We start from the raw sequence: 13616 nt of genomic DNA, 5'->3' as shown, positions 1-13616 counted from the left end.
ACTCTTTGCTCCAATGGCACTTAACATTCTAGTTGAGGAGTGGACAAAAATGACCTGAGAGGTGCTGTCATAAGGGCAGGAGTCCTGAAGGAGGCAGAGGAGACTGATTTCAGAAGGTCTGGCCTCCTGGATGAGGGGTCTGGCAGGAGACAAGCTGGCCATTTCCGGACATACAGAGAGCAGCAGACATGCTCCAGAGACAGGCCAGCTAGGCAAGTCTGGCCCCCAGCAGCCCACACCCTCCCAGGTGAGGTCCCCTGTCATTGGCGGCGATGGAAATGGTTCCGATGACCCAGATGCTGTGTGCTCCTGGCCCTGGCTCTCAGAGCCATTGGCCCACCCCTGCAGCCTCTGAGGCCCCAAGAGCATTCCTAAAGCCTCGCTGAGACCTATACTCTTCATATACCATGGGGAATGTGTCCCTTTCCCAGCCTCCACATAGCTTCCAGCATAACTGGTTGCCTCATACATATAGTAATTAGAAGAAATAAAAGCAATTAGATAAAATTGGTTAAGTAAGCTCAAAATGGCTTTTTTATATATATATATATAATGAAGGAATAAATCTCAGGGAAAAGGAGTGAAAGCAGAGTACACAATTGTGTCTCCTTTGGTCACACATCAGGTTTTTAGCTGGAATCCCAAGGTCCCCTGGCTGACATAAGGCTCCACCTCACCCACACCAGAACGCTGGTGGCTAGTCCCACAACTGGCGTAGAGGGCATCCGGCTGGTACCCATGGCATTGGTGCATTTCAGCAGACCCTGTGTTACTTGTTTCTCTTGCTCTAGGCCTGGTGACTGCATTCTGTAGTCATCCCTGCCCTCTGGCAGGATCTGCACTCTTAGATGGAGACCTCTCTCCACATCTTCCTTCCTCCAAACACATATTATGCAACTGCCCATCGATCAACAGCTCCTCTCACCCTCGTCATCCTCCCCTCCTTCTCCTTTGCTCCGCAGAGCTTCTCAGTTGTCAGTTGCATTTCTCTATTTCTATGGCAACCACAACCCCCACCCTCATTGCGTCCCTCACCCCCCGCTTCTCTCCTCATCCCCTCCTCCTTTTGCAAGTAGGATTTGCAGAGAAGCTGTTGACAGACTGGTCTTCTAGTAATTTCCCTCATAAAACAGCTTAGGAGAGGGAGTTGGGAGGTGGGGCTGTGGGGTGAGACCAGCTCTTTGGAAGCCACAGGAGACAGAGAAACACAAGAGAGTGATGTGCACACACAAAGAAAGAGTCCAGGCTGCAGTGAGTGACAGTGGTGTGAAGCCGGGGCCACCCCAGCCTGGGGGGCTGGGCGAGGTGTGCAATGCTCCCTGGAGACGTGAAAGGATGATGAGCCAAGTGCCAGCCGGACTGTTGGCCATCAAGCAGGCCCCAGGGGAGACTGCCTGCCTGGCTGCTGTGACACAGGCCAGGGCTACTGAGGACACAAGCTGCAGCTCACAGGGGAAATTATCCCAAATACTCTCATTATCGAGGCAAGTGCCTCTGAACCCATCAGCGCTTAACAGCTGCCCGCAAGTGTCCTCGTCCTGGAAGACGGGGCCATTTCACCACCTCTAATGGCAATTTACATCCATCCCAGTCAGCTGTGAGTCACAGGCTCTTCTGGGTCCTGGAGGCCTCCAGGCAGCTGTAAGATACAGGGCAGGTGTGAGGACGCAAAGGCCAACAAAGGACATGTTGCTGGGGGCCAAGAGGAGGCAAGCAGCTTAAGCTGGAACGAGTCAGCATGCCAGAGCTCAGGAGGAGAGTAAATATTAATAGCTTTATTACATGCCTTTTTTAATAAATAAAAGAAATATGTTTTTGGCTGCTAATGACCTTCAAATTAGCAGCTCTTTCAAAAAGCACTTATGTATTTTTAATTCCAAACGTAGCTGAGTGTCAGTTGCAACAGCAATGGAAGCAGCAGGGCATCTGAGTAGTTTTAAATAAGAGGAAACCCAGATCATTATTTTTGAAACTGTCAACTTTTACGCCTTTTAATGGATTCACTTTCTCTCATCTCTTCCCCCACTTCTGAGCTCTTTGAAGATTCCCAGGCATTCTCTGTGGGAGAAAGGAACAAAGGTACAGGTCTGCCATATGGAAGGACCTGAGCTTTAGTTCCCACATGGGCATGCAGGGTGTCACTGTCCCTCACAGAGAGGCTTTGGCACAAGGGCTTATGAAGAGCATCAGGGAGAAAAGGAAAGACAGAAGTCAAGCCTGGGGTTCAGGGTGCTGGGTAATGGGACCTGGGGTTTCCTTCTCTACATGTTCACAATTCTAAGTTACCAAAGGAGGAACCGGTGACCTCAGAGCAGCACACAAAGAAATTAGCGAGGACATAGGGGAGAGACTGGGATTCCCAGTTGGCTCAGCGGTAAAGAATCTGCTTGCCAATGCATGGGACATGAGTTCAATCCCCTGGAGGAGGAAATGGCCACCCACTCCAGTATTGCTACCTGGAAAATTCCACAGACAGAGGAGTCTGATAGGCTAAAATCCATGGGTTTGCTACAAGTAGGACATGACTGAGTGACTAAGCACACACACAGAGGAAAGACCAAGACAGTGAGAGAGAGGAGATGGAGGCAGAAGTAGATAAACATACTAAGAAGTTGAGTAAAGAGGGAGCAGGCAGTAAAGCAGGGCTTCTCAAATTGTGGACCCCAGACTGGTGGCTGCAGCAATCAGCTGGACACTTGTTCGAACTACAAGCTCTCTGCTTCAGCCCAGCAGCAACGGATCAGAAGCTCTGAGGGACAGGCCCTGCCATCTGTGTTTTTTTTCAGGCTTCCACTGATCTAGAGCAGAGGAGCTGTGGCAGAGGAAGGAAAGGAAAGCAGTGAAGGGGGGTGGGAAGAAAGGAAGAGAGTTGATAGTGGCACAGGAGGAGCAGAAGGCAACTGAGAGAGAAGAGAAACACTCCTTGTAACAGTCATATACTCCTTGTTATTTTCAAACAGCCCACAGATTCCATGGACCCTACAGACACCAGCATCTGCCCTCACCTGGGACCTCTCTTTCCTAGTAGTTTTCTGATCGGAGCTGACTGCCAAGTCATCAGTGACCTGCAGCTGCACCAGCCTTCTTCTGATACTGGGGGAGGAGGAATGTCATTTCACTGGTCTGTAAAACAGGGATGGTGTTCCTCCTTTGCTCACGTGGGATCCTGAAAACCCTTTCTAATGAGCACTCCATCTTCATTTCAGCTGCCAGAAGGATCAGCTTCCAGGCTGACTTTTAGACAAAAGTTGAGCTCTTTTCCAAGTTGTTGGGCTGATAGACAAGAAAGGACATTCCTCATTTGGTCATGGAACGTAAGGTATAAACTCTTCTCGCTTAAGGCACAAATGTATGTCTCCTTGTTCAAAGTTAAGAAATGCATGCCATCTCCAAAATCCAGCCAGTAGGCCTTTATGAAGTGTCTACTCCATACAAAGGTGACTCTGTCTGACTAAATCCCCCAAGGACCTCTGGTCTCTTACACAGTAATTGACAATAAGTTCTCAACCCCACCCAGACTTCAGTCTGGTATTTGTCTTCTCCAAAGGCTGACTTTCTCAAGCATCCATACTGGCATTGTGAAAAATGGGACTCCGGACTACTCTGATTTTAACAGTGCTAACTGTAACTATTCATTCAACAAATGTTTACTTAGTAGGAACTTCAAGCATCTGGAAACAGGCACTGTTTCAAGTGCTTAGGATCCATCAGTAGACAAAATACAGATCTGGATCTTCAGGGAAGATCCAGACAGTAACAATAAACTTAAACTTAAATTTTCTAACATCTTTGAAGGTAAAAGTGCTGTGGAAAAGGGAAAAGTTGGAGAGAAGAAGAGTAGTTCACAATTTTAATTATGGTGATCAGGGCAGAACTCATTAAGAAGACGGGATTTGAGCAAATACTTGAAGGAGGTAAGGAAATGACCCGGATAGGAGTTTTGTAGGCAAATGCCACTGAAGCTATGATCTGATGTGTTCAAAAAACAGCCTGATGTCTTCAAAGAACAGTAAGTAATCTTGCCATATGCTATCTCATTTATGCCTCACTATGCCCTAATGAACAAGGTATTGCTATTAGCATTTCACTGATGTAAAAACTTAGATGTAAAAACTGATGAGGCATAGGAAGACTGCATGCTTTGGTTAAGATACTGGGTTGCAGAGACGAGATTCCAATCCTGATTTAACTGACCCTAAAATACACATTGTTTTCTAAAACATACCTTGCTTTCCTGTGTGTAAAAGTGGATGTGTGGATGCTGATCACAAATGGCACACAGAGCCAAGCCATGAAGACAACACAATTGCCACCGATTATGGCCCGGTTTCCAAACATGGCACATGCATCTTTGCCGAGGGGAATGTTCTTACACTAGAAAAGGGAAAACTCATGACCAAGAGAATATGCAAGGCCTCAACAGTAACAAAAGAGTCAAGATCAGCCATTCTAACTGATTTCAAATCTCCCAGCTTAGTTGACTAATGTCATTGGACTCTACCAGAAGTTGGCTGATGGTAAGACATCAAGGCAATCTGGGAGCCTATTGCTGAGAAAGTCAATAGCCAAAATGTGTTGGATGCACACCATGGAGTGCTTGTGTCTCGGGTAATGGACTAGTAGAGTTTCACATAGAAGCTTTCAAAAATTTTAAGATCAGTAGGCAAAGCAAGAATTAGGATGGATAATGTAATACCTCTTTTATTATATACATACATAACTAAAGTATCTGCATTGAACACAATAAAATGGTTGCCTGTGATTGGAAATAGTGGGCATAAGCTACCCATTCCCCTCTTATTTCCCTTGTTCCCTTTAAACTAGATCAACACACACACATGTGTGTGTCTCTATACATACACGTATATACATATCTGTTTTTGGACATGTGAGATGCTTCATTAGTCTGCTAGCTCTTATTCCAGGACAGCACTATCTTAATTATCACAGCCTCATTACACATTTTAATGTTGTGTATCATGGGTCATCAATCTTTATTCACTTTCATAATTTTCATTACTATTTTCCCCTATATATTTTTCCAGTTGAATTACGAGATTATTTTGTAAAGTTCCAAAATACTGGCAATTTTATTGATATAGCTCTGTTGTTGTTAAGTCACACAATTGTGTCCAACTGCTTGTGACCCCATGGACTGCAGCACGCCAGGCATCCCTGTCCTTCACCATCTCCCAGAGTTTCCTCAAACTCATGTCCTTTGAGTTGGTGATATCATCCAATCATCTCATCCTTTGTCATCCCCTTCTCTTCCTGTCTTCAATCTTTCACAGCATCAGGGTCTTTCTAATGCATCGGTTTTTTGCATCAGGTGGCCAAAGTTTTGGAGCTTCGGCTTCAGCATCAGTCTTTCCAATGAACGTTCAGGGTTGATTTCCTTTAGGATTGACTGGTTTTATCTCCTTGCTGTCCAAGGGACTTGGGACTTCTCCAGTACCACAGTTCGAAGGCATCAATTCTTCGTCACTCAGCCTTTTTTATTGTCCGGCTCTCACATCCATACATGACTACTGGAAAAAACATAGCTTTGACTAGATGGACCTTTGTTGGAAAAGTAACATCTCTGCTTTTTAATACGCTCTCTAGGTTTGTCACAGTTTTTCTTTCAAAGAGTGCCTTTTAATTTCATAGCTGCAGTCACCATCCACAGTCATTTTGGAGCCCAAGAAAATAAAGTGTGTTGCGGTTTCCATGTGTCCCCATCTATTAGCCATGAAGTGATGAGACCAGAGGCCATAATCTTCGTATTTTGAATGTTGAGTTTTAAGCCAGCTTTTTCCACTCTCCTCTTACCTTCAACAAGAGGTTCTTTAATTCCTTTTTGCTTTCTGCCTTAAGGGTGGGGTCATCTGCATATGTGAGGTTATTGATATTTCTCCAGCAATCTTGATTCCAGCTTGTGATTCATTCAGCTGGAAGATATAGCTCTAAATATGAGTGTGGGAGAGTAGAAATCCTTGCCTCATATACCATGTAATTTATAAATATGGAATTTTCTCCATTTCATTAAGTAGTCTTTTATAGTCTGCAACAAAGTGTTGTAGTTTTCTTATAGATGCTGTGTGTCTTTTTTTGCTAATAAATGCTGTAATTCAAGTTTTGCTATAGTTAAGAGAACCTTGTTTCTCATTACACTTTCTAATTTTGAATGTATTTTTAATTAATTTATTTGTTGATTACACTGGGTCTTCAAAGCTGCATGCAGGCTTTCTCTACTTGCAGTGAGCAGGGCTAGTCTTTGTTGTGGTGCATAGGCTCCTCATTGCGGTGGCTTATCTTATTGCAGAGCATGGGCTCTAAGCATGCAGACTTCAGTAATTGCAGCTGTCAGTCTCAGTAGTTGAGGCTCACAGGCTTAGTTGCTCCATGGCATGTGGAATCTTCTCAGACCAGGGATCAAACCTGCGTGCCCTGCATTGGCAGGTGAATTCTCAACCACTGGACCACCAGGGAAGTCCCTAATGTACATTTTATAAATATCCAAATACCAATAATGCTGAGCATTATTACTATTTAACATTTCTTCAATGAAATTTATTATTTCATTTGCTTTTTATTCAGGTACATAATATTACAGTCTCAATAAAAGAGAATATTAATTCCAAGTTATCAATATTTTTTAATTTAATTATTTTCCTGCCTTCTTGCATTGTCTGGAACATCTAGAAAAATGTTCAATAATAATATTGGCAGATATATTTGTCTTTCTGCTCATTTAAACAGAAATGCCTTTATTGTTCCATAATGAAGTGTGGTATTGGTTACTGCTATTATATAGATATTCAAGTAAGAGAGCATCTTTGTTTTGCTAAGAATTATTATTTTAAATAGGTACTTTATTTTTTTCAAATGCATTTTGGCATCTACAGAGAAGATAATATATTGATCTAGACTTGAATTCCTGAAGCAAAATATTTCATCATGGTATGTTTTGCTTTTAATTTAGTGGTGGATTTGATATGTTATATTTTTACTTAGGATTCTTGCTTCTGTGTTCATAATATGATTAATGTGTAGTTTTCTTCTTTGTATATTTGTGCTAGTATTTTATTTTCAATAACCCTGATTATTTAATTTTCACTTTTATAAAAGTATAATACAGAAGAAAAACTGTCCAGATTATAAGTCAATATTCTGATGACTTTTAATAAAACAAATTTACCCCTGAAACTACAACCTACATCAGGAAATAAGAAAGCCATTAGCATCAAGTTCCCTCCCAGTCACAATTCCTGAAGCTTTGCAAAAGTAAACAGGTAGTCATCTCCTGCTACCTAAAACATTAAACATAATGTTTTGTGTTATTTTTAACTTTATATAAATGGGTTAATAGTGTGTATTTTTCTGTACCTGATATTTTTGCTCAAATCATATTTGTGAAATTCATGTCCTTACAATTTAATTTGTTCATTTTAATAGCTTATGATATTCCTTTTGTGAATACACCACAATTTGCTTATTTACCCCATTGTCATACATCTGAGTTATTTCCAGTTTTTGATTGTTATAACTGTACTATGAATATTCTAACACATATTTTTTGGTGTACATGTCTTTTGATAAACACATGTTTGCATTTCTGTTAGTATATATCCAGAAGTGAAATTGCTTGGTACAGATACTTTCAAGTAGTTTTCCAAAGTCATAGAATAGGACATGAAGTTTCTTCCAAGAGATAGTTTTCACTTTTTTTAATGAAAAAACCAAGGTGCTGTTGGGCCAACCTGGCTAGGGACTTAAACATACTATTTCCATTTGACAAGTGAGGCTCATTGGACATTTCCCATTTGTTAATCATTGATCTTGAGTTACAAGGACTTCATGATCACACATTCACTTTCCACAAGAGCAAGCTAATAGGTGCTTTTCAAAAGAGGTATACCTGAACACTGTGAATCCATCCACATAGTCCCAAGAATTGAATTTTGTCAGGGTTTATCAGCCACCCCAGAGGTATGATTATACTACAGTCAGAACCACAGAGACCCAAGCTTCTGACTTGCCAACCAACAGGGCATCATTTTTGTAAGAAATCTTTGGACATCAGGAAGTAGAGACACTCTTGCTAAAATCTGACTCATTCACCTCCGGCAAATCACAGCACAGTTTAGGCATCTGTGGGGAAATAATAAGCATTCAGTGAACACTTATCTTCTGATCAGGAGACTCTCCTCTGGACTTTATTAGCATTCACAATACATGCATGTAAAACATCAATATCAATTGCACATCCAGCAGTGGAAGCCACAGCCATAGTACATTTAATTGGCCTGAAGGGTCCCAACCACAAAATTACATTAACTCCCTTCCTCGCCCCTGAAACTTGTTCAAACCCCATTAACTACATCTGCTCTCTTATTTCCTGATCTGGGTAGTGGTTACATGGATGAGTTTGCTTTATGAAAATTCATCAGGCTTTTAATTTACAATTTTTACAATTTTTCTTCTATATTATACTTCATAAAAGTGGGTATTAAATAATCGGGCAACAGGCATGAGGGTGACTTGGATAACTGTATCCAACAGAGTCACACCAATTTGAATCTTTCCTCAAAGTCCCCTAGCACACACAGACAGGTGCATATTGACTTCAGAACTTCTTGGAACAGGAGGAAATTTCAGCCCCATGCATAATCAGCTTTATCCTCAAAGTAACTGAGGATAAAGAGAGAATCGAGGGAACTGGAGAGAGTAACTCCACACCAGTAAGCAAGGCACATTTACTTTTCATTTCAAGCAGTGCAGCTTCTCTCAGCTCTTACAAACAAACTTCCATTGTTTTAGCCTATCCGATACTAAATGGAATGGTGATGTCCTCACGGCTGACACCCTCTATTTCATCATTGGGAATCTCTTGACTCAGCAGTCACAGCCACATTGATTTCTCACTGAGGCCATGGGATGTGTGCCATCTGGCTGGCTTAGGCTTGGCTCCCACTCCAATAACCTTCTTTGAGGAGCCCTCATTAATCTGGGGCATCATTTCCCATTACTAAGAGAAAACCTCCTATGTTCTTACTCGATCTCTACATAAGGACTAGGGGAATTTTCAAGGGTGGCAGGGTTGACAGCAAGCATTTGTCTAGATTCCATTGGGTCAGATTCTCATTCTGCAGTAGGTCACTTTAATCATTATTGTAAACTCAATCCAGGGCACTAAGGCCCTAGATACTAGTCAACACCTTATTTATGGTTTCCCAGAGGAGTTTGTTTTAGGGAAAACTCCCTTATTGTGGCTAGTACCTACTGCAAAAGAAAGAAAGAAAGAAAGAAATCTCTGAACCCTATATTGTCACTTCCAAATAGATTTGTAGTTGTCATGACAGACAGATAGATGAACCAGTTGTTCCCAACTTTCCTTAACAAGAATCACACATCCCATTTCTTCATCTTCCAACTGAACTGGCCAAACGTTTACAGATTTCTCTGGCTTTCTTTACATTGTGGTCACAAATTCCCCTCATTTCCTTTCAGGGGTGTGTGGGTATTTTTGTAATTATTATTCAATGGAGACAGAACCTTTGGCCAGCTGCCCTCAAGAAAAATCTTCATATCAATTATACAGTGAACTTGAAGCTGTCCAGTGGACTGACAAATTGTCCCCATTAGAGGAGAGTTGCAACATGCGAGGCCCAGTTCAGACAGCTGTCTTTGAACCTTTTCCCTAGTATTCAATCTACATTTCCTCCCCAACTCCTTGTCATTAACAGGCAATGAAATGGAGGACAATTTATTGCCTGGTTGAACATATATTTTGGTGCACATGTTTGCTGACACTGTCAAACCTGTGAAGGGTCAAGAGATTTTACCCTACTTGCAAACTAAGTGACCTGCCATTGGTTTATGAATGCCGTTCTATCAGACTCCTGGGTCAGAGATGAAAGACAGCTTATTTGTACCATTTCTTTTTAGATTCCATGTATAAGGAATGTCATACAACATTTCTCATGAAATGAAGGGCAGTTTATTACCACAGAAATAGCAGGAACCAGAATAACATAGCTTTTGGACTGGTTCCCTGAGTCCCGTTCCCCACAGAATGGCATGCATTGGGCCAGATGACGCCTGCACTGCAATGCGTTGTATTGCAGAGAAGAACTCTGAACTTACTCAGTGGTAAATTTTCTTTCTGTTACAGAGAGACATTTTCATTACTGTACTGGTGACTAAGTATGCATGTACTTTGCTCCAGAGCATGTCTCCTAAGGCTACGGACTATGCAGACATTCTTGAGAAAACAGTTCAGAACAAAGGACAAGCATTGCCTTACCCATAAGACATGCAAGAAATCCACAGAGAGATGTCTCTTAACAAGTCTAATTTACATGAAGTTCACCCTTTTGAGCTTCCCTGGTGACTCAGTTGTAAAGAATCCTCAATGCAGGAGACATGAGTTCATTCCCTGGCTTGGGAAGATTCACTGGAGAAGGAAATGGCAACTCACTTCAGTATTCTTGCCTGGGAAATCCCATGGATAGAGGATCTTGACAGGCTATAGTCCATGGGTCCGCAGGGTCAGACACAACTGAGTGACTAAAACATTCAATTTTCACCCTTTTGAGGTGTACAATCCTATGAGTTTTGAAAAACATATATAGTCATGTGATCACACCCACAATCAATATAGAATATTTTATCATTCCCCACAGTTCCCCTGTGCTCCTTTCTTGTCAGCTTCTTCCCTCCCCCATACCCCCTGGTAACCACTGATCAGACTTTGAGCTCTATGGTTTTGCCTTCTCCAGAGTGTTATATGAATGGAATCATAAAAAATATAGCCATTTGTATCTAGCTTCTTTCACTTAGCGCTTATGCTTTTGAGATTTATCCATGGCATTGCATGTATCAGTACTCATATATTTTTAATGCCAAGTAGTATTCCATTGTATGCACAATTATTTTTTTTTAATCCATTCACCAGTTGATGGCAATTTGGATTGTTTCCAGTTTTTTACTATTATGAATAAATATGCTATAAACATCCACGTACAGGCTTTTGTGTGAACATATGTTTTCATTTCTTTTGAGTAATTAGTTTGAAATAGATTCTTGGGCCATATAGTAAGTTCATGTTTAACTTAAAAAAAAAAAAACTGACTATGGTTTTTTTAAGAGATTTGTACCATTTTTCATTTCTAACAGCAGTGGATGAAAATGTTACTTCACATCCTTGTACTTGGCATGGAATTGTTTTTAATCCCTATCATTCTAATAAGTATTCAGTTATGATTTTCATTTACATTTCTTTAATGATTAATGATGTCAAACACTTTTTAATGTGCTTATTTATCATTTTGTATGTCTTATTTTGTGAAGTAGCTATTCAAGTCTTCTTTCCATTTTTTAAGGCTTTTTTTTTTCTTACTGAGTTTGGAGAATTTTTTGCATATCCTGGATGGACATCTTTTACCAGGCTTTCTTTTTTTCCCCGAAGACGTTTTCTTCCAGTCTATGGCTTATCTTTTTATTTTCTTGACATTCAAAGAACCTAAGTTTTACATTTTTAAAAATTTAATTTATTTATTTTTAATTGGAGGATAATTGCTCACAATATTGTGCTGGTTTCTGCCATACATCAACATGAATCAGCCATAGGTATACACATGTCCCCTCCCTCCTGAACCTCTGTCCCACCTCCCACCCCATTTCACCCCTCTAGGTTGTCACAGAGCACTGAGTACAACTACATTCAATTGAACTTTTTTTTAATATCATGGTTTGTACTTTTGTGTCTTCTCTGATAAATCTTTGTTTACCTGAAAGTAAAAAATATCCTTTGATGTTTTCTTTGTTATGCTTTGCAGTTTTTCTGTTCCTTTTTTTTTTTTTTTTTTTGGTTTAATTTTAAAATATTTTTGGTCATCCAACACAGCTTGTGAGATCTTAGTTCCCCAACCAGGGACTGAACCAGGCCCTCTGCATTGGAAGCATGGAGTTCTAATCACTGGACTGCCAAGGAATTCCCAGCTTTAAGTTTTATATTTAGGTTTGTGATCCATTTTGAGTTGTTTTTGTTGAGTTTTTTTTTTTTTTCTTTTTATATGGGGATATCCATGGGATCACAAAGAGTCAGACACAAATGAACAACTTTCATTCACTCACATCCCTTAAAAAGAACTATTCCATCAATATTTGCTGAAGGGCTATCTTTTATCTATTAAATTAAATTGGGAACTTCAGTGAAAAACAATTGATCATACATGTTTAATCCTATTTCTGCTATCTTTTTTCTGTTCCATTTATCAATATACCTAACCATTCACAAATACTACTGTGTTAATTGTATTTTGCGATAAGTAAGTAAATAATGTGATGGATTCCGCCATGGTCTATAAAATGTTGTTTTAGCTATTCTAATTTCTTTACTTTTCCATGTAGAGTTTAGAATCCACTTTATGATTTCTACAAAAAAGCTGGCTGGTATTTTGAATGGGCTTGCAACGTTCTTGCCTGGAGAATCCCAGGGACGGGGGAGCCTGGTGGGCTACCGTCTATGGGGTCACACAGAGTCAGACATGACTGAAGCGACTTAGCAGCAGCAGCAGCAATGAATTTATAGTTTTTTAGGTATAAGTCTCCATTTGTTTAGTCCTTCTTTGATTGCTTTCATTAATGTTTTATAGTTTCAGCATACAAATATTGGGGTATATTTTGCTAATATTTTGTGTTTATGATGCTATTATAAATGAAACTATTTAAATTATATTTCCAAGTGGTCATCTCTAGTATATAGAAATATAATTTTTTTATTGACCTCATTAAATTTATTTATTAATTCTAGGAGCATCACTGTACATTTTTTTAGAATTTCCTGCATAGACACTCATGTTACCTGCAATAAAGACGGTTTATCCCTTCCTTTCCAATCTAGATTTTTTTTTTCTTCATTCCTTTCTTCTTTTCTTTCTTTCTTGTCAGCCTTACTAGAAACTCCAGTAAAATGTTAGTCAGAAGTGATGAAATCAGACCAAACATCCCTGTCTTTTTTTGTAGGGGAAAAGTGTTCAGTCTTTCTCACTAAATGTGGTATTAAATGTATGTCAAACACTTTTTAATGTGCTTATTTATCATTTTGTATGTCTTATTTTGTGAAGTAGCTATTCAAGTCTTCTTTCCATTTTTTAAGGCTTTTTTTTTTCTTTGTTTTGTAATACACCACATTAACAAATTGAAAAATAAAAACCATATGATTATCTCAATAGATGCAGAGAAAGCCTTTGACAAAATTCAACATCCATTTATGATCAAAACTCTCCAGAAAGCAGGAATAGAAGGAACATACCTCAACATAATCAAAGCTATATATGACAAACCCACAGCAAACATTATCCTCAACGGTGAAAAATTGAAAGCATTTCCTCTAAAGTCAGGAACAAGACAAGTGTGCCCACTTTCACCATTACTATTCAACATAGTTTTGGAAGTTTTGGCCACAGCAATCAGAACAGAAAAAGAAATAAAAGGAATCCAAACTGGAAAAGAAGAAGTAAAGCTCTCACTGTTTGCAGATGACATGATCCTCTACATAGAAAACCCTAAAGACTCCACCAGAAAATTACTAGAACTAATCAATGACTATAGTAAAGTTGCAGGATATA

Source organism: Bubalus kerabau, chromosome 2, assembly GCF_029407905.1.
Source record: "Bubalus kerabau isolate K-KA32 ecotype Philippines breed swamp buffalo chromosome 2, PCC_UOA_SB_1v2, whole genome shotgun sequence".
Lineage (NCBI taxonomy): Eukaryota > Metazoa > Chordata > Mammalia > Artiodactyla > Bovidae > Bubalus > Bubalus kerabau.
The sequence above is the reverse complement of the archived record's forward strand: the minus strand, read 5'-3'. Positions refer to the sequence as shown.